The sequence below is a fragment of the Haliaeetus albicilla genome, chromosome 8, assembly GCF_947461875.1.
Source record: "Haliaeetus albicilla chromosome 8, bHalAlb1.1, whole genome shotgun sequence".
In the NCBI taxonomy this organism is placed as follows: domain Eukaryota; kingdom Metazoa; phylum Chordata; class Aves; order Accipitriformes; family Accipitridae; genus Haliaeetus; species Haliaeetus albicilla.
In genome coordinates this window covers 19,128,403-19,150,949 of record NC_091490.1, presented here as the reverse complement: position 1 = coordinate 19,150,949, position 22,547 = coordinate 19,128,403, and the positions used below count along the sequence as shown (strand labels likewise).

The 22,547-nt window shown below is 39.6% G+C and overlaps 1 long non-coding RNA gene across 2 annotated transcripts; it reads right to left on the bottom strand.

Annotated features, from left to right (window-relative positions):
- Nucleotides 1-11,265: 11,265 nt before the first annotated feature.
- On the bottom strand, nucleotides 11,266-22,503 carry LOC138686417 (uncharacterized). 2 transcript variants are annotated; one of them, XR_011325773.1, is made up of 4 exons: nucleotides 20,842-22,503; nucleotides 16,365-16,438; nucleotides 16,114-16,206; nucleotides 11,266-14,399 (listed from the first exon to the last, which is right to left on the bottom strand). It is a non-coding gene; the product is annotated as an uncharacterized lncRNA (long non-coding RNA). The 2 variants fall into 2 exon arrangements; XR_011325772.1 differs by lacking the exon at nucleotides 16,114-16,206.
- Between the last annotated feature and the right edge of the window lie 44 nt (nucleotides 22,504-22,547).

Sequence of the window (22,547 nt, the reverse complement as noted above, 5' to 3'; positions counted from 1 at the left end):
GAGATGGGTGCTGTAATGCTGTCTCTGCTTGCTTTATGGCATCTGCTCTCCAGACAGACAGAAAGACTTACTACCATGCTCTTAGGACATGTTCTTGCTTCAGTGTGTTCCTGTGTTTTGTGAGCTAGCATGTATGGGATGGTCAGTCTTATGTTGAGGAATTCCTGCTTCAGGGATAGAAGCATGCTATTAGTATATTCCCACACTTTCCATGCTGCTGTAGCTATTTCTCCTGAGGACTTCTGGAGGCCTACCCCAGAGATCTTAGTGCTTCAGCCATGGAGCTATGCTGAGTTGGTCTGTGGTATACTGGGAGAGCTTGCTGTGCCCTGTGAGGCAGTGACTTTAGCCCACCATCACATCTAACCAAGGCTCTTCCTATTCCGTGTGTTTCTGAGCCTTGCCTGCCTAAATTGGCATTTTAGAATTGGATTGGTTCCTCCGACTTGCAGGTGAGTTGTTTATGCCGTGGAGTAGATGTTTGGTGAAATCAGTGGCATCCAGAAATGTTTTCTCCCCTCGAAATGCAGAAGGCAGAGGGCATGGAGGACAAGGACACAGACTTATCAGGTGTGCGAGTTCTGCAGTTACCGTGCAGTTCTGTGGAGGGACTGGGGCTTTGGGATCGGCCAAAGCCGCGTTGTTGTACGCATCTGGGAGAACCAACAGTGGGGCATCCATGAACTAGACCATGGGGCTGAATGAGGAGCTTCCTCCCAACTGTCAGGACCCTGAGTGCACCAGCAGGCTGGGAAGCCCCTTCTCCTCGCCTGAGAGTGGGTTCATCTGCCTGTGTTCGAGGCCAGCCCTGACACAGTGCAGCTGTGTCGCCTCGGATGAGACTGCTGTGAAAAGAGCAGTGTGAGGAGGGGCCTCCTCAGGATCTCGCCCTTTTGGCTCAGGCCCTTGCCCTTGCCTGAGCTCTGTGGTACCTGTGCCCATGCCTGGCCGTGTGCCTGCTAGTCCTTACCCCCAGCTGGCTTCCTAGCTTGGCCTAGGACCTGCCTCGTCACCACGAACTTGTCTGAGATCCCTGGACTATCAGCTGACCCTGGTTACTCTTGTCAGACCCGCTCTGCTCACCTTGCGTGGGGGCTTTGGGATGGGGACCTTGCTGGTGAGGCCACCGTCACCGCTGGCTCCGTGCTCACCTTCCCTGGTGGAGCAGCCAGCTCCTGCTGCTCCCTGACGCCAACCTGCTGCTACCAATGGGTGGCTATCACAGGCTGATTTATGTTATGTATATTACAAATTATAAACACATGTATAAGTTAAAATTGAACTTGTGTTGGCTGTTCAGTTCTCTGAACTAGTACCATGGAGCCTGTAAAGTGATTAAGGATGTGTCGCCTCAGCATTCATGAGGATAAGAAATAATGGATGATTTTCAGAGATTAGGCCTTTTGAACTGGTAAGTGTCTTATAGATGGCATACCTGCTCCCACTTGGTCCTCTAAAAAGAGAAAATGGATACATCAGTTCCAAGGGAATGTTATTCCTTATTTTGCAGACTGTGGCCTAGCTCAGTGCACAATTGTGAATGCCAATATATCAAATTCAGAAAAGTCAATTTGCATGGTTCCAAGGTCTTTAGGAGATTAACTGCCTGTTTGCTTAAAAACTTGACTCCAGTGACATTGCTGCTTACCATGTGTCATTACTTTTTTGGGGGGAGGCTTTGTCACTACTGCCATTGCCCAACAAATAGTACTTCTTTAATGTCAGAAGGCCAGGCACAGTAGAACTGGCTGTAAATGTTTGACAGTGGCAAGAGGGTGATTTTGTTGAGCTGAGTGAATGGTGATGCTGGTGACAAAAATGCATTTGGACACCAGCGTGGTCAGGGACATCAATTAGATTGAGCTAACAAACCCTGCACCTGTAGACCCAGAGGTATTTTCATATGGGGTGTTTCCAGGAGCCTGCTTGTTTACAGGGCTGATAAGGGCAACCAGAGAGAGTCCCTTCGTTCCTGGGGCTGGATCAAGGCAGGTGGGGAATTATGAGACGCCCTGCATACCTACTTCCAAGTGACACAGGATGTGAGTTTCTGAGGGGGGCTATAATGGTTTGAACAATTTTAATCAATTTGTAATTAGATTTCACTATACAACCATCAGTTAATTTGTCACAGGCTTTATGGGATTATAGGTTTAGTGAGATTTTTAAGTGTTAAATGACCATATGTTTTTACAGGCTTAATAAGGCTTTAGCTTTTAGGTGATTGTGACGTTTTGCAACTTTTTTAAAGCTTAGTAATCTGTTCCTTGGCTCTTCTGCATGTGCAGAACCCATGTAGAAACATATTTTAAAAACAAACCAAATCATTAACTATTCAATTAAAGCCAAGCCATTTTAAGCCTATTAGCTGCTTGTTCATCTACAGAGAAAACAACTCATGTGCAGTGTGAATTAAAATGACCTGTATGTTTATGTGCTCAGAACACCTAAAATAGTTATAGTGAAATTATGTGAGTCACAAATAAGATTATTGAAGGTCAGCCTCTTTGGTAATGGCTATCTGAAGAACTTTCCCGCTTCTTGCCCATCCCCAGATTTTAGCAGCTCCTATAACTGCTTGTATGAAGTGGCTTGAAGCTGAGTGTATGGATGCTGGTGCTCCAGAGCAGTGGCACTGGTATTGAACCTGGTAGAGAAGCTGCTATGAAACTGCATTTTCAAGCTCTTGGCCACAGACTGGTGAGTGATTTCACGAGCACAAGGTCCTGCTCCTAAGCCTCTGTCCTGCAAGGAACCTGCCCTGCGATTTCTGCCTGTGCATTCTGCATCCACATTGTGGAAAACTCATCCAAGGCCTGCTTGAATTTCCTCTATCGCTAAATACTCCTCCCTCTGTGCATGTCAGCAGCAGCTCTTGCTATTAGTGTCTACAGGCACATTATGTTAAGAACAGTTTAATAATGTTAGAATTTGGCCTGGGAAAACCTCTGTTACCAGTGCCGGTTCTAACTTTGTTTCAGGCCAGAGAAGTCCTGGAGAGCATAACAGTTGCCAAAATACCATAACGGAAAAAAGAACTAATATTTGAGGCCAGTGGGAATATTCCACCTCTCTGTGCCAAGGAGCCTGTGAAGGGAGTAGTGTATCAGCAAATGGAGAGGCTTAGTAAGTGACCAGCGCAGTCCTCGGGAGTTTGCCCCGTGCAGAATGTTACTGCTCTTGCTCTAATAAATAATGCTGACCAGCATTACTTATTAGGGAGGAGAAATGATAATGCAATGCTGCACTGGGGTGCAGATGCTTGCTACTGGAAGAATGGCTTCTCCCCTTCATCCTCTTATCTCAGCTATGTTCTGCAAAAAAATGAGGAAGGATAAGCAGTGTGGACATACAGCCTTATACAGCTCTGTTCTTGCAATAGTAACAGTCCTTCACTAGTTGGACATGTTTATCACTGTATCGGTGTGGCAATATGTGACTTTTGCATGGGGTGAGATGTTAACTAAAACTACAGCCCATAGTGAGGGAATGAGGAACCTCACATGTGATGAGATGAGAGGTCCTTGCCGAGTCTCACTCTTGCAGCTAGGACTGTCCCAACTTCTGCATGTCCTTGGCCGCTGCCTGAAGCTGAGCAATTGATACAGGGGCAGCTTTGAAGGTGGCAAAGGAGAACAAATGATTTGGGTTGAGACCGCAGCCTGTGTGCTGATACTTCTGACCCAGCTCTGAGAACTGAAATGCCTTTAGCTGGAATGGCCAGGGGGAGTGTATGGAGAAGCATGTTTCTGGAGGGGGTGAGAGAGATGTGGCTAAATTCTTGACCCTGGTACTCATGGACAGTCAATAATGAGCAGAGAGAAGGGAAGAGGGTTTTGGTACAATCTTTCTTTTAACTGATGCTAAATTGAATGGTTGTTCAGTAACATGATATAATAATATTTAAATAAATGTGGAGGACTAACCCCTTCACAGGGTGTAGGCAGACGCTTCTGTGTCTGATTCTCTGAATCCTGCACTTGGTCTTCCAACACTGAATTGCACTGTGCAATCTGGCTTTCTTCATGGGAGGGTCAAAATATGTTAAAATAACCTTTTAAAACAAAAAATAAATGTTGAGGCTTTGTTGAGGAGAAAGAAGCTGAAGGCAAGTTGTAGATGGGATTTTTTTTTTTTTTTGAGATAGATGGCTGGCTGGGGTCTGTGTTTTAGCTTAAACAAGGGTAATACAACTTGTGTAAGACTGTGACAGCAGAGCATATTTATCTAACTTTTATTATTATTATCTAGTTTTCTGGATTTCTAAACTTCTTCAACATATTTAGAATTCCTATTTCATTTTCACAAGACACTACATTTTGTGTTATGCATTTGGCTGTATTGCATGTGCAAGGGTTACAAAAAAGGCACTATATGTGCATTACTGCTGTACCTTTATATTTATCTACATGCCAAGATTAATCCAAGATGCGGTAATGTTTTGCCTTAGAGCAATTGTACCAATGAACCTTAACCCTGATCTTAAGAGACTTACTCTCTGTTCCTGTGACAGTTTGTTTATTCTTCACTTCAGGGCCTCTTTTGAGCTAAAACAGCCATTAAGAGCAAATTGTTCTGGACAGCTTTTCTGCTTCTGAGTAACAAAAACTGTATAACTTATTTTCATTTCTTCCTATACCTTTTCCAGGTGATTCCTGCAAACATAAATCCACTGTAGTATCCATCCAGCACTGGAATATTCTAAATGTGGAGAAATAATGTGACTCATTAACAGTGTGACCTTTCAGCATTCTCTATTTGTAAAAATTGCTGCGTGCAGGGGGCAAATCCCACTGTACTTTGTGCACTTAACATTGTGAATACAATGTGTACAATGTCCATATTGAAGCAAAAAATTATGTCCAGGTACTTTGTATATTTTCAGTTATTTGTGTAGGTTCTTGTGCTATGTGAGTGGCAGATAAAATTATAGCCATATTGTAAAAGAATGTTACATGTTGAGGGTTTAGTACTTGGATATATCTAAACCCCTGTAATTCAGTGGAAGGTGTAATGAAGTATTTGATTAATCCAATTAATCAACTTAAAAATTATTAGAAAGAATCAATAATGTCAAAAAGTGACTAAGAATATATCCCTATATTAAGCAGGAAATATTTTTTTTTACTTTGTTACGGACAAGTGTATAATCTCTGGAAGAGTGAAGGAATAGAAATGAAAAAGGATTTTTTTGCCTGTAGTATTGTGGGGATATCAAAGGAAAAATGAAGCCTGCTTCAGCTGCTGTTAATAAGATCTGGATAAAACCTAGGACTTCTTACAGCTCTCGTGAGGCACCACAGCTCTTGACTTTACTAATCAAGAATTACAACTGAATAATTATGAACTATATCTTTCTATTCACTAAAGAAGAAATAACTCCTGGGTAGATTTAACACGGTAAAACTTGCTTTATTAAACCTTTTTTAATTAACCAAATACCTTACATTATTTCGGGTCCTGCTATACTGTTTCTTCTTACAGGAGAACTACTGAAACAGAGACAAAGGTCAGTTTAGGAATACAAAACTATATATTTTACAATTGTATCTAAAATGAAAAGAAGTTAATCAGATAAAGGTATCAATCTTTATCAAGCTAAAATCTCAGGCTGACAGTGCAAATAGGTTTACAGTAGAATAATAAATAATTTACTGCCCTTTCAAAAACATTTTATTGAATTGCAGTTGCAATATAATTTACAAATTGCTGGAAGGGAGATAGAATTTTTTTGTTTGTTTGTTTGCATTTTCACAGATATTTTTCTTCTTTTGTTGCTGCCACAGAACAGAGACAGCAGTTATTTCTGTAGTATGGCAAGTATTCTTCCTTTCTATTTATGTAATCCTATAACTGAGACTTTGCACTGCTTAGAATGAAGAAAAAATATTACACATGTATAGATCCATACGTATACTGTTTATGCAATTACTGATTTTTTTTAATAGAAGTATTTGTACTATTAACTGTAATTGAGATTTTGGTCTTGTCCCTTCTATTTATTAGAAATTATGATCTAGTAAAGTATGAATAAATGAAAATCTGGTTTAGCGTTTCATATTGCATCTCATTAATTTTAAAGCTGCGTAATTGTAAACTCTATGGTAATAATTCTGAACAATCTGTTTATAGGCAGTTGAACAGATAGATTGAGGAGCTGAAGTGGAGTCTTACAGGACACTTAAGATATTCTGTGAACACTTTGTACTACATGCATTAATGGTAAATTTTGAGAAGTGTTATGTGTTGATAGATGCGATGAACAGAGCTGGAATGAGCTTCATTACAGCTGCTGCGGTTTGTAAATATGAGGGTTATGACAGCTTAGAGAAGCCGAAATCAAGGAATTCTTGCAGAATAAGCACCTGCTCATTGGCTGTGCTACTGAGAAAAATGAAACACTGAGAGAAATCTCAGATTGGTTTTTCAGTGTAAAATCTGCTTATGTTCAGGTATTATTGTCCTGTAGTGAGAATCTGAGGACCAAAACAGATTTTACAACATGAAGAAATCTTGTGTTGTCTGTATGATTTTACACAGAATGTGTACATTTCTCAGGTGGTGCTCAGTTAGCTGTAGTTTTCAGCAAAATTACGTAAGAATATAAATAATTCCAATAGTTCATGAAATATGAATAAAGGCCTATTCAATACTTTCTTTTTTTGAGGCTCATAGGAAACCTAAATTGAATGTTGCTGCTGAAGCTCTTTTGAAGTGATATTCTGTAAAGTTTTTAACATGCCATGTACTTGTGAATTAATTTGAAATAGTTTTCAATTCTTTCAGTGTTCCCTTACAATTAAAAATTTTGTCAAATGCCAGTCCTCAGTTCTGCAAAGTTTCTGAACAAGGGCTATTGCACTTGTCCTAAAATGATCAACCTCAGTGCTGGAAACATTTCAATTTTCTGCATTGCTGCTTCTTGTTATTACAGAAGGAAACAGTCCTCTGTAGCTGTTGGACAATATGTTTTGCCCCTAAGTAAAATTATAGAGATATTGTTACTTGCCTGTTTGACATCTACAAACAGAGAAAGCCAGGTGTGCTGCTGCTTGTAAGGCATCCTCAATTCCCTATGTGTCCACTCATGCAAGGCACTTTCCCTGCATCGTGTCATTGTGTACTGTGAATTTAAAAGGAGTGGAAAAGACAGAGTATGTCACATATGTTGATAAGACTCCTGCTGCCACAACATCTTTCTCGCCCCAAATTACAGCAGGCTACAGCAAGATCAGTTTGGCCCAAAAAAATGATAAAAACACAGAAAAGCTTTCAAACTAAGAGAGGTGAGAAACTCTGATTAAGATAATTATATACCTTAGATAAATAAGCTGTGCCAGGATGCATCTAGTCTTTTACAAAGTAATAGCAAATGTTGATAAGTTAGAGCAGGAATGGCTATTCACTTTATCTTACAAAACATGGTGAATAAGATATTAATGAAACTGAAATGTTTTGCCTGCAAAATTGAAAGGAAGTTTTTTTCATACAATGTGTATTTTCCTTGGGGAAATCAGTATTTCAGGATACTTTTTGATATCTAGAGTTTAGTGGGATCTAGAAAAGGAGCTGACAATGAAAAAAAACTAACAAAACAAAACTAAAACCCAAGCTTACTCAGATTTGACATACTGTTAAGTAAAGATTTAAGTATTTTAGATGAGATAAATTCTTATGCTACTGACTCACGGGGTCTAGAAGAATCTTCACCTGAGACAGATGTGACCTAACTACCTCTTGCAAAACTCCTTGAAGTTTTATGAAACAGCTGTGGCCAAGGACAAAGCTCTGCACCAGCTGAACCATGGGCCTGATCCAGCACAACAATTGTTACACCTCCACTCTGATGGCAGTAATTCCCCCATGGTGTAGAATGAGGTCCTTGCAGTGCCCTGGCACCTACTAGTTTTAGGGGGAATGGGCGTGTGTGCAAAGAGGGCAGTTTCCTAGGTAGTACCAGGTAAGAGAAGTCCAGCTCAACCTCCTACATTGCCCTAGCTTGTAGAAGCACCAAGTGTTAAAAACTGCTACTGCAGTTTTGGAGACATAAATGTTGTTCGAGTAAGTCCACCAGGTACACAGGTTGTGCTGACTCCTGCATAGGTGGTGAGGAGCAGGAGCTTCCATTCCTCCTGCCAGGAGGCCTGTGTCCCTCCGCAGAGACAGGGCATTGCCAGGTACCTCTTGCCATAGTTACTGCTTAGGACTGGGGAAAGGGAGTATAGGGCCACCTTCTGCTAACCTCCACCATGGTGGTCTGTAAGACTCCAGGTGTGCCTTTTCTTTCCTTGTCTTGTAATGAACATATTCTTACGATGACCTTGTCTGGTCAGCAAACCTTGGTGACATACACAGTTGATGCTTCCAGGCACACTCTAGTGTCTTTTTGCTGGTAAAAAATGCTGATTGACATCCTAATGAAAATCTAATTGATGCAATCAAATTGTCTCTTGTTGATCCTGAAGTGCATGTGGTGACAAATCTCTTCTGTGGTGACACACGCTGTAAACAGTTTATTTTCATGTGTAAAGGAAATATGTCACCTCCAATGTGACCCTGCTTTACATCAAAGACACACTGTTGAGAGTTTCGTCTGAAAATTAAGAACCAGCATGAAGACCAAATGTTTATTTTAATTTATACAAATAATTTCTATTAAACAGCTGCTATGAATGAGACTATCTGAAAATGAAACCTTGGAAGCGCTTTATAGTAAATGAGGTATTCAGCATCTTAACATTTACTGACGAAATATAATTAATCTTATACTATGCTATTTACTGTGAAAGCTGGATGCCCTTAAACATATAGTCTCCTCGACATATATGAGCTGCCCAACTTGGATGCTTTTTCATTCTCTCATTTGGCAGTGAATTTCATACATTCTAAGTGAAAACTCCCATCTTTTCTCATTACTGTTGCATGTCTAAATTCAAATATCTCTCTTATAATGCTGGGTGTGGTTTTACTGGCTTTATCATTGGCATTTCCAATAGTTTTGTGGTGGTGATTTGGAACCTAAATAGTAAAAACATCCCCTCTCTAAAGTAATGGCAACATCTTAAGAAACTGAGTCTGATACTACAAAATTAGGCCCCTTTTACCACCTTTGCCCCTCCCTGCCTCCAGGACTGAAATTGGCTTAGCCACAACTAGTTCAGTAGAGAAGTTTGTTTACAGTATTATGCAAGGGGCTTTTATTCTGCATATGTTACAAATAATAGCTTTGGACTAATAGGAAGATCCTAGAACATTAGTCTGACATCTGTAAGTCATTATTGGAAGTTACATTCCTGGTTGAAGGATCTCTCCAACTCTCCCCTCCTCCCCTTCTCCCAGATCTCTGCTGGAAAAAACAGCCAGGCCCTGTATGTTTGAAGAAACTGGTTCTTATATCTCTTATAGTAGCTATGCGGCTAATCCTTACGGTAGAAGTCCGATCTCTCTCCTGTGTATCAACAATGGCTTAACTACATGAAAATTACTGCGATAATAGAAAACCCCCGAACTTTTGGGAGAGGAAATTGCCTGGTGAACATTTGTCTAAATGCTAAAGTTTGCAGGCTCTTTAATCTGAAGTGGCCTGATTCAGTCACTCTTAGTTGTGTCAGATAATGTGTGAATTTTCCCAATAAGCAGAGCTACCAGGACTGGGGCCTTGGCTGAGTAATGCAGTGTCCTACAAGGAACAAAATGCAGCATCCTACAAAATAGTATGTACTTTTTTCTTCGCTTATTTTGGCCTGAGTCTCATCTTTGTTTGAGTCTTGGTCTTTGGCTAGTATTTGTTTGCTAGTACCACTAGGAGATCTGAACTAATGTAAACTGAAATAGCGAGGGGTTCCAACTTGCATCTCTCCAGGCAGATGACCTCATTACAGATTTAGTCAACAGAACTTGGACACTCAAGCAATTTCATTAACCCTGAGGGGAACAACTTATTAACTTATTGGTAAACACATCAGTAATCGGTTGAACTGGGGCTTGACAAAGATGTGCATTATGGATAAAGTTGCCTACAAACTTCACTGGCAAAGATGGGTAAGATAATACCCTAAATCAGAGTACCAGAATAATCCATGCACTGTTCCAGCATGCATGCAGAACAAACATATGTTGGTACTAAAAGTAGTAAAGTAAAACCACTTTGTAAAAGTTGGGTTGTTTTTGGGGTTTTTTTTTGACGTATAGTATACAGAAAAGGGAAAGAGCAATGTAGTTAGATATTATAATGAAAATGTTTTGTGAAATTTCTCAAATTAGCTGACAATTTTTGTAAACTCTTTTGTCAGATCCATAAATCAGATGCTATTTTTTTTTAAATGGAAAGATATTTAAGTTTAATCTGACCAGTTTTAGTGTACACAGAAAACGTGTGGTAGGTAAGTGTGAAAAGCTTGCAGACAAATGCGCAATTGATTGCTTCTCTTTTCATACATGCTAACTTTAAAATTGAAGTGATACATTTCTACAGTATATAGTTGGTCAAAATAGAATTAAAAAACAAATAACTTTGAAAGTTTTCAATATAATGCTTATTCTTTTGAACATGTTACAAGGACTGTAAGCAGAAAAAGGGTTGAACTAAAAAAATCTTGCTCACATTTACATAGCTAACTTAACAGTGGGCTTGTATAACGCTTTCTTTTCTAGTGTGTGATAAGCCCCATGTGCAATATCTGTATTTGTTGGCAGATGGAAGATGGGAGCAGAGGGAGGTGTTTCTCATTTAAATGGATCTGTTTTCTTTTTCTTAATAATAACCAAGAAATAAGGTATCCTTTTAGTGTGCTTGCCTATATGTACTTTGTTGCTTAAAATTGCCCTGCGCATATTAATAGTATAGCACAGCATTCAAATAATATCATTTGTGGAGGGTGTGGGAGCAAAGACCTTGTAGTTGGGTTTGGGAATATCTACCATGGGAAATCTCTTATGAAATAGCTGTTACTTCGTGCAGTGTGGTCCATTCCAAATGCTAACCATTTACTCTTCAGATATTTTTTCCTGAGCCTTGCAGATAAGGTATCTCTGTGGAGATTGATTTAGCTGCACTCACCAGAGGTGGGGAAATCACCCCACCTTTCTTTCAATTTGGTGATAGTATATTAATGAGGGGAGTGTTAGTCTCTGGAGTTTCCTCCCACCCTTTAACACATCAGATTCATATTAGCAATATTTATTATCTAGAAGGGTGACTCAGTGTCAGCTGTTTTCAATTTTTGCTTATAGCACCCTGGAGAAAAATGTATATCTAAGTAACAATTTACATTTTCATTTCTATACTTTATTGCAGTGGAGCTGGTCACAATACCATAGTAACAGTTGCTTTGCAGCTTCACTTTTGACAGCATTTGATTCTTTGCCATAGTGGAGGTGGTTAAAAGGCTTGCTCATGGTAAGAACTGGTAAACCTGCAATTCTGAATAATGAAGTGCTATTATTCTGTTGAAAAAAATTAGGCAAGAAACATTTGTCTTAATTTATAGAACGCCAAATATTTACAAAAATAAGTAAAAAAAAATTCAGTGCATTATTTTGCTTCAGGACTTGCTTCATACATAATGTGTATGCATATTATATTCAACAGCATGTGCAATGTGTAAAGACAATTTTACAACTTCTACAGCTGTTCACCACATGTGGCTGCATGGGGAAACCAACTATGAGCTAAGGATGGTCCCCAGCTTATGCCCCTATGAGAGATGTATATGGTTACAGTAAAAAATGTACACATAGGCGTTGTTAATAAAATGCTAATAGTTACCAAGGACTAAGTTTTGAGTAGTACCACAAACCTGTATTTCAAAAACTACATGTAGAACAAGAAAATTCAACTAAACTGCTGAATATGTTGGTTTGGACTTTTTTTACCCACAGAAAATCAACAAATACAAAAAACCCAACATGGGCTTTAGTTTTACTACTTAGGATAGGAATTACTCTCAAACATTAACTGCATTTCTTGTAATTGGAAAAGAGAGCAACTCAGTCATATGTTTTGTCTGTCTTTTTGCTAAGTTGACCTAACAGATGCTAACTTAGCCTTTCTGCTGGATGGATGGTTTCATTTCTTGCTATCATGCTTTTGTACATAAAAGGTAAAAGAAAGTATATTGCATCAGAGAAAACACTCTTGGTTTTGGTTAAAAAAAAAAACCCCAAAGTGTTCTCATACCTATGCTAAATAAATCTGTTTTATCATGAATGTATGTGGGATTTATCATGCACCCATTAAGAAACTACCTTTGTAATCCCTTCTGCATTAAAGAGAATTTGCTACCTTTTAGATTTCTAACATTGAAAATTTGGACCCAAAGAATTCAGCTGCTTTCTCTTCAGGGATCTGAACTCTATTCCATACAATGAAATAGGACTGTGTTGAATATTTTTACCTTGAAGAAGTAAAAGCATTTAAGAAATAGAGGTAAGCACAAGACAGTATCTCCTCTGGTATATATGCCTCACACATACATGTATGGATACGTAAGGTTCCAAGTGTAATGCAAGAGTCATTTGTGTTTTGTTTGAGAGGAGAAAGAGGACTGGGGAGAAGGATTCTACAATCCCTTCATGGACAGTCAGTGAAATTGTCCCTAGCAGAGGGCCAGTACAAAGCCTGGAAGCCACATGGAGTCAAAACAGGAATGAAGAAGGGCAGAGCAGTACATGAAAGCTGTTTCTCTGCATTGGCATAGATTTCAACCCGTAGAAGCAGAGATCTAAAAATGTTTTGTGAATTTGAATTCACTTTGAGTGTGAACATCTCAGAATAGTATCAGATGCATCTATTTGGCAGGCAGCAAGTGTTAGTGCTGTCAGTGCCCTGCAGTATCTTGTCTGCAAGTTTCTCTGGCCCATGTGGGTCCCTGTAGAGCAGTTAGACTAAAATTGTGTCCTGTGAGGTATTGGGATAATAGGAAATGCCTATTTCAGCATTTTAGGTTAGATCAGGAGCAGGCTTTGGAAATGAACCTCCTGGCCATTCCCACATGTGGGGCTTTGGTTCGCAAGACGGTTTGCAATCTCAGAGTACACAAATGGGATTCCTCCTGGGTGAAATTAAACTGTGACCCAGGACCTAACATGCTCCAACAACTAATGGACGTGCAGTCCACACTGGAATTGGTTGGAAACCTCCCCATAAACTGTTTGTATTGTAGACATCAGACCCTCAACACATACGGTTTTGTTCTGTAGACCCCTTCCTGTTGTACTGCGCTAGTTGTTAATAGACAGATAGCCACAGTCTGATCATTAACACGTCTTGTTCTTTTTAAAAATGATTATGGGAATCTGTTCTTGTATCTCCTATTCCTTCTGGAATTAATTACTGTTCATTAACAAAGTGGTTGGTCTATTTCATGGGAGAAACAGGATGAGACAGATGGAGGCCAGCCAATGTTCTTTAGCATGAGGCCTTTCTCACCCTCATAGTGATAATTTTGTGGCTCACACATTAGGAACAATTTTAAATATAGTTAACTATTCTGCTTCTGTTGCTTCTTTATATCTACATATGTAGATATCTAAGTAACATGAAAAAATGTGTTCTCTTTATCTGTGAGATAACAAAGAGCTCTCTGGTTTATAGATTTTCTTCTCTGTCTGTATGTACTTGGATGGATCAGTATGTTTTCTAGAGTAGGTTAATGTTATCCTTCCATGTTTTAAAAAGAGTATGTTGTGTAGAAATGGGTTTGTGTTTTGTTTTGTTTTTTTTTTTCTTTTCTCACTCCCCTCCCCCAAGAGCAATTGAATGAAACAAATGCAGTATCAAAAAGAAAATGCAAGCACATGATGTTTCTTTTATAGTAATTTTGGTCTGTTACACCCTATGCAAGTTGAATTTTTTAGGTACATTTTGGCTAGTTCAGAAAAGCATGCATTTTTCAGTATGAGCTTTGAAACCTCCTGCAGACCTATATTGCTATGGTGGACACCTACCATGCCAGGCTGTAAATACCTCAGAAAAAAGATTTTTGGTGCAGATGGAGCTCCCAGTCCTCGAGATAAAATTAATCCTTAAGGCAACAGCAAAATTGAAAGACCTGAATAGCAAATTCATATGTGGATACGGAAATTTATGATCTCTGCTAAAAGTATAACTTGCCTTTGATTGTTTCTTTTTGTCCATGGCTTTCAACAGCACTGAGTGTGGAATTTTGTTGTTTGTCTGATATACTTCAGATGGCTCAACAGATGCACAGTTCACATGTGGCGAGTGTAAGCAACCTGTTTTGTACAAAAGGTTCTCAGCCCTGTGATATAGCAGGGCCTGGATTGTCCTTGCTTTTAGGCAATTTCCATGTGATAACACTGGGGCCACTGGCTCTGATGTACTACGTTTGCTGATGTCCTTCAGCTCATTATCGCCTTCATATTTGACAGTGTCAGTTCTGTGGAACAAATAATTCAGAAATACATAAAATTTTTGTTAAATTGTGCAAGGCAGGGCATGTTGGTGGGTTACAAGAAGCAGCTGTGATAATTACCAAGGCTTGTGTTTGGGCCCTTAGTGAGGAATATTAATGAAAATACAGCTAGTTGAATATACTCTGGACTGCTTTGCGAATAGATCTTTCACATTTTTTGTCTTTGGATGTGTGCTATGATTGCTATTGTCAGTCAGTTTGTTTCAAGGTGCTTTCAGCTGCTTTCAGCTTATTTGCATGGACTTCCATGTTGAAAGATTGTCTTTCTCCACAAGCCCCATTCTCACTAGTGCAATCAAGGGACCCAAGACCTGGATAGACCAATCTTTTCTCTCAAGGTTTGGTAAAGCAGCAGATAGGTTAGGTTGTTTTACCTCCTCCCTCTCTTTTCTCAAGACCTCTCTTGATCTTTTGTGTAGGAAAAAGAAACTTGCATTTGGCTTTTTTAATGTGTGAATGGCAACAAAGAATGGATTTTGATAGCAATACACACACACCTACACTAAATAATTGATACTTTATGAATCAACGTATGACATGAAAGTCTTCCAGCAGTAAATTATGTGTCAAATTTAAGCGTAAACCCTTCAAATATTATATGTATGCACTTGTCTTATATATCCACTCAGACTTAATGGAGGACAGTTAAGATTGATAGGTCATATTCCCTGGCACATGTATTATTGTAATTCCAAGGATGATGAACTAACACATGGGAAAAACAAATATCCAACATTAGGCACTAATCAGTAGCAGTCTAAAGCAAAATGAGGAATGTAACGTATTACAGATCACTTGGAGGGATGAAATTGAGATCCAATGCTTGCAAAAAGACTCTAACTCTTATACACAAAGACAAAAGAATATGTCCTCTGAAATAGTTTAACACTGCACAGTATATGTGAAGGAAAAACTTTTACATTAATTCATAATTCCAGCCAGATCTAAACTCTAAGTCACATAGGAAAGTATAAAATTAAGCACTTTTACACATTTCTTTTGTAGTAGTATTGGTAATTTCCATTACAAAAGAAAAATAAAGGTGTGTTCTCCAGGAGCAGTTCTAAACATGAGCACAGAGCAGCAGTGCAGAATTCCTTCCTTGAACTTTCGGAGTTCAAACAAGAGATAAATTAGAGCCTGGGTGATACATCACGCAGTGATTCCCAAATCCAGAAATTTTGCCACAGGTTGGTATTTAAGTTCATATAGCTAGTAGGTTTAAATGGGTGACTTTTCCTTGTGGGGGAGCAATTTTGGAAACAAACTGTATACTAAAGAGAGACTCATTTTATGGTTCCCCTTTAAAAGTGATTACCTAAATTGGGCTCCAAAAATATCATACTGTATCATCTTATAAACATCTAGTGACCTCCTCATCCTCAAGCCCCTTTGCAAACAGACTGATAATAAAATGGTAGCTTTATATAAAATAAGGACGTGCAACTTCTGTTTTATTGGTTGGTTGTTTTTTTCTATTTTTGTGTTGGTTTTGGTTTTGTGGTTTTTTTTTTTTTTAATTCACATGAAATTTTCTAATTTTACTGGGACTTACAGCAAGATTCTAAACATCTAGCCAATTTTGTTTTGGGACAGAAATATCACTTAAGCAGTCTTATTTCAGGCATTTTTACTGTGCTGGATGAAATTTACCTTATGAAAGATAATGACTATGTACCTAGCTGCTTGATTTTTGGCTCTGCTTCATCTGTGAGGCAGACTGTACTTGAGTTTCCTTCCATTTCTGTGTCATGACCCAGTGGATTGTGTCCTTGCAATCAAATCAGATTGGGAAGGGAGGAAAAAGAGAAAAAGAAATCAACAAAAGATCAAAAGAGCTAAGAGAAAATATCCAAGCCACATAACTAATACAATGTGTCAAACTTCAACGCTCAATTACTTTGTCTTGCATTCCTTTCTTTCACTTACCTTTGCTAACTGAAGTTGTTGGGTCTCTATGCAGCAGCTTTGTCGTGATGTTTTTCAGTGAAACATTTGCCACACTGTGGATATTATATAAATAAAACCCAATAAAATAATTAGGCCATTGTATACACGAGAAGATTTTAGCCTGTGATATTTACATCTTGGCTGCAAAGAATTCCACCCATAATATGGTCTTGAAACCACAACCGTGCAGTATAAAGTTCAAAACAGAATACAGCAGTTTGGGACCTGATCCTGCAAACCACATGTGCAATTTTAGTCATATGTGTAATTCCATATTTTAAGTATTAACAGGGGTGAATATGAGTTATTTAATATGTGGGCTTGAATCTGAAAGTATGTGTATATGTTATTTATGAAATAATTTTTATATGACTAAGTTCTAGGTGTGTTATGATCAAATGTAAAGAGAATTGTCCAGAACTGAAGAGTTTAAAGTCACCTATTAACTTCTACCTATTTGATTAGATTTTGGATTGAGCTCTAAACAGACAACATGCAATATGAGGAATGGGATCCAGCCAGAAAGAAGTGATTGAGCAGTGAAGGTATGCTAGTTTCACATTTTTCTTGTTTGATCTTTTGTTGATTTTTCCCTTCTCTCATACAATCTCCCTCTCTTTCCTCCCTCTTCTGGTCTGTTGTGTTTGCACTTGTTAGGTTGAGGACCTATAAACATCTTATCAGAAAAATGTTGGAAGGAAGGTAAGGGGCATATCAGAGTCAGTAAAAGAGGAGTGCTGGGTATAGGGGAGCCTGTGCAAGGCATGCAGGTAAGAATGGGAGGCACAAAGGGGATGGTTAGTCATGCTGGAGGGTTTTGGTCTTTTTCCTTCCTTTTTTTAATCTGAAGTCTTTAAGAATGTGTTATTTGAATTGGATATGTAGCATCAGTTTTGAGTTCAAAACCCATGGTACCTTCCAGGATCGGGTCGTATATGACTTGTCTGTGTTTGGAATTACTCCAGATTTGCTGCTGCACTTGAAATTCATTCCCTGCCTCAATCCAAAGTAATTTTCAAGTGTAGACAAGCCTAACAGTTCAACACTAACATTTACTTACCTTTGGCAAAAGTTTTAGGTGTTCAAGGAATGCAGGATCATTCAGTAAGGAATGTAGAATTTTACCTCATTATTTTGTATTAATGAGTTATTTCCTAAGAAGCTTTTAATGGCTTAATTTTATCAACTGAACCTTCCTATTAAAGGTTGCATGGGTAGAGTCATATAACTGTAATGATGAAGTTATTGCAGCGTAACAACCCATACCTAGTCAGCAGCCTACAGTTAAGGCTTTTAGACCTTTCCTTTCCCTGCCTCCAGCTGCACAATAAAACACTTCATCTTAAAACACAAAGTTAATTTTAAATAATAGCATTTTACAGCAGAGAGGGACAGAATGGGCGACCTGGACAATAACTGCACTCATCTAAACATACTCCTTGTGCTTGATCCCAGTTCCAAACCAGCCTTATGTAAAAGATGTACTTGCAAGATGCCTACTCATCCATTCCTTTTTTGACATTTAGCAAATTAGGATATTTACTCTCTTGTGGACTTTCAAAACTACCAATGCTTCTCTAGTATTTCAAGAGCATGGCTGCTGGCCTGTTTTCTGGATCTAGGGTTACAGAACCTGTGTTGACTTAATGTAGAATAGAACATGATAGATAAATTTAAAAGCAAATGGTCAAGCAGTTCTTAGAACAGTGTGGTCCTTCCTATCTCTGGGGGTTTGTTGTTGTTGTTGTTTGGTTGTTTGTTTTTTTTTTAAATGCTATAGGAGGTGGGACAATCTTTTAGCCTTGAAAAGATTCTAGACACTGTATAAAGTAAGACAGAGTTTTGTGAGAATTAGTCCTTACTAATGTCTGAGAATAATTTCTGTGATCTTGAAATACTTTATGACAAGAAAACATTTTCATACTAAGTTGCTCATTTATGGAAGTCTGTGCTTTCAGGATTAGAGTCTCCAAGTCAATTTGAGAATAAACATTTTGTAGAGCTATTGTACCCTCCATTTCTTTTGGTGGGTGAAGTACTTTTAAATAGTGCTATAAATAGGCAAGTGATCATCTGATGCCTACATCCTGCAGTAACTATTTAAAGCCCACTTGTACTTGTGGCAGCGGATTCATCGTAAGAATATGTTCATTAGCAGAATTTATATTCAATGCCATACCAACTACAGCACGTAGTCCCTAGCTCCGTGTTTAGTCCCAAGGCCCCAGTCTAGCGTCATTACAGAAGGCAGAGAGGATTCTGTGTTTCTTAAAACTGTGGAAATTACCCAGGCAATAATGTTTTTAGTATGGTAAGGTTTTGAGAACAAGTGAACTTTAATTCTGCTGTTAAACTCAAATCTATTAAAAAAAAATGTTAGTTTATGTGAAATTTGATTTCACAAGTTGAACGCTGTGGCTTTGGTTCAATAAAACAGCATCGGTTAAGTATAAATAACGCTATGTGATCTTCAGTAGTGTCTGCTTAAAATTATGTGCTTGAAGTTTTTTGTTGAATCAGTGGTAAATGTGCTAAGCTGAGCTCCTTAGTGGATATCTGGTATGTTGGGCACTCAAGAATGTGCCTGATGCCAAGGCTGTTGGGCTCACATAAACCCAGAGTAACATGGGATGTGTCTGTACCTTATAACAGAGCGTGATGTGAAGACCTTTGGCTTAGGGCTGATGAAGGCGGGTATATGTATGCCACTCATTACTGTAAAGATCTAAAATAATAAGAAGAAAGGGTGAGAGTTGGGGTTGTTCAGACTGGACAAGAGGAGGCTCTGGGGTGAGCTTATTGCAGCCTTTCAATACTTAAAGGGGGCTTATAAGAAAGATGGGGACAAACTTTTTAGCAGGGCCTGTAGCGATAGGACAAGGGGTAACGGTTTTAAACTAAAAGAGGGTAGATTCAGACTAGACATGAGGAAGAAATTTTTTTACCATGAGAGTGGTGAAACACTGGAACAGGTTGCCCAGAGAGGTGGTAGATGCCCCATCACTGGAAGTGTTCAAGGTCAGGTTGGACAGGGTTGAAGATGTGGTTGAAGATGTCCCTGCTCATTGCAGGGGGTTTGGACTAGATGACTTTTAAAGGTCCCTTCCAACCCAAACTATTCGATGATTCTATGATTATAGAATGGTATCCAAATTAATAAGCCCTATCCCTGGGAAGGATTAGTTAGTTGAGGTTGGATGACATTTTAGTGGATTGATACTGCTTCTGGCTTGGGTGATGTGAACTCAGCTGACTCTTCGGTGCAGGTTACAGCTTTATGACCATAATGTGAAGTTAGTAATTGCAGCTGGCCCTTAATTTTGTGTGACTAGTAAATGAGTAGTTGTTATCCACAGAAGTATCCCTACTGAATTTCATGGGCCTGTGCAAATAAAAGCGTTGGTGCTAATGACTCAGAATCCATGCTGTTTAAAAAAAAAAAAAAAAAAAAGGAAAGGAGGAAAAAAAAAAAATTTAAAACTGCCAAGTGATGTTAATAGTTTTAACTTGGTTCATATTTTGTAAGATGAGAATTGATATTTACTTAGGCTTAATTCTGTAGCACTCTGAAAACCTCTAAACCTCTTGCAGAAGAAGTGAACTGTCACAGCTTTCATACATCTTAGTGAGGACAATACATTAAATTGCTGGGTTGGGCCAATGCCTGCTAAGTGAAATAATCCTGCCCTGGACAAGAAGTTAATCCCTAGATCAGCAAATACTTAAAAAGTAAGTAAAAATGTAAATTATGTATATAATTTTATTCTACAGCTGCAAAGATTGAACACTACAGCTAAGATTACTGGAATTTTCCTTGGTTTTAATAGGAAATGAGGTGTTTTCTGTTTATTCTGCCATGAAATGTAAAAAAAAAAAAAGAAAAAAATTCCCAAAGCCAACTGTATAACATTATGTTCCTGGGTGACATGCACCTAGTTGTACTTTTATGTGGCAATTTTTCATGTCTTCATATACATGAACTTCATATACATCAACTCTCATCTGAGTTACATATTAGTTTATAACTAAAAATCAGTCTTGAGCATGTCTTGGAAAGTCTTGAACTTTTTCAGACACCAGGGGAAATAGAGTAAAGTCTGAACTATGGTCAAGGATGCTCAGTAGCTAACAGAGTTGGCTCCAAGGACAAAAATCAGTTCTTAACCAACATCAGTGAAAATGGTGAAAATAATTTGGCTGGGGCCAGACCTGCGTACAAAGAATTTGATTTTGCCAAGACTTGTGCACACATTTGACTTCGCAAACTTGAAGAGCTTTCATAGCTGCTCATTTGAGTGAACCTAATCTGTTTAGTTTAATCTTTGCGGGATTGGGACCTAAAAGAGTATTTAAAAATAATTGGTTTGCTGAAGTTTCAATCCCATTTTTAATCAGCGCTCTGGAATTTCAGCTAGCGGAAATATAGCAGACACACAATATGCATTGAAATACATACGTTGCATTTAGTGCTGTAGAATATTAATTTTCTTCTTTGTTGAAGGGACTTCCCCCACCTCCACATCTCTCTTGCAAAGATTTTACATCCTACATATAGACTGAGAGTGATGAGAGGAGTAAGTCATGCTCCAACATGTGCAACTTTTCAAACACTAAAAATAAATAAAAAATTGTGTAAGTGAGCTTAGGCTGCCAACAAGCAGTCTGAACTTGTGTTTTACTTGTTTCTGCAGGTATTATAAGGCTGTTCACGAAAATATTTAATGCAGACTAAATGCTTATTATATAGCAACCTTTGATTTGCTTGCTAGAGGTCTCATATACAGATAATGTAGAAGTTTTGAGGCCTAGTCTTTGGGGGTGCTCAGCACTTCCCAGGACCCAGCCATTTACTGATGTATGGTATGTGCAGCAGAACTGTACGAGTAAGACTTGTCCAAATAGGTGGAGCTCCAAATTAAGTGTAAGTGGCAATGGATTATCCCAGGTTGCAAATCGGCATTTCAAGAGTGGCTAAAATTGCATCTGAACTCTCTTAACAGACGTCTTGGGTAGATGGAAGAACTCGGCATTCATTGACAATTTGGGGACAAACGGCCTGATGGTTAATGAAGTCAAACAGTGCTATAAAACAACTGCAGTAAGAAAGCAGATTAAACTAGTAAAATTTTGTTGAAACATTGTGAAACTCCTCTGCATTTCTCTGTATCTCTGCATGGTCTCCACACCTATACAGGAATATTTGCTTATTTGGATAATGATGGGATTAGGGCTCAATTTTGCAACGGGAGCTTTGCTGTATTAATGTTTTGCAAAGTGCCAGTAGTGCTAAGAGTTACCCTGACTTCTAAAGGATGTATAGGTGATGAGAACAGTAGAGCAGCACAAACCCGTCCTTGTCGTCCTAAGACACTGCGTCGGAAACTAATTCTCAGCTCATCCTTGCTGAAGGAGAAAACTACTGTCGAGCTGGGCCATGGGTGGAAAGGCCTCCTCACCCACGATGCGGCTCCCTCAATGACAGTTTGCTCCAAAATTCAGTAGTCTTGACGTTGCCGAAAACGGGAGTTGTGACAAGCTTAAAAGCGTGTTCTGTACTGAAGGACACCTTCTGTTATCTTCTACCGTCAAGTGGCAAACGCTGCCTGGTCTGGACTATTTTGCTCCGCGCACACGGTGTCACCGTGCGGCGTTGACCGAAACTCACTCAGACTTCGGCTTTCGGGTGCCATTACCGCGCTTCCCAAGAAAGCGCGCTGCGGTCGCTGCGCTGAGGGGGCGGCCCCGGCCTCGCTCCCTCCCGGGGCGGCTGCAGCGGCCGCGCCGGCAGCCGAGCGGGGCTCGGGAGGTCTTCGACATCGGCCCGGGGGGACGCTGCCCTCGGACCGCGTAGGCGCAGAGCTGCTAGCGCCTACCGCCTGCTACGGTGAGCGCCCGGCATCGCGTACGCGTTCCAAACGCGATTAGCGGGCGTGATACGCCAACCGCTCAGCGTATTTCTCTACGCAGAGCGCTTAGAGCGGTCGCCAACGAAGGCCGGGGAGGGCGCCGCTCTCCGGCGCTGCCGCGTGCGGGGTCTATCGCCGTTGTGCCCCCTGGCCCCCATTCGCGGCCGTGGGGGTTTGAGCCGCGCGGGGTGCGGCCGGCCTGCGTTCGTGGCCGGCCCCCGTTCGTGGCCGGCCCGACCGTCACGCTGCCCCCGCG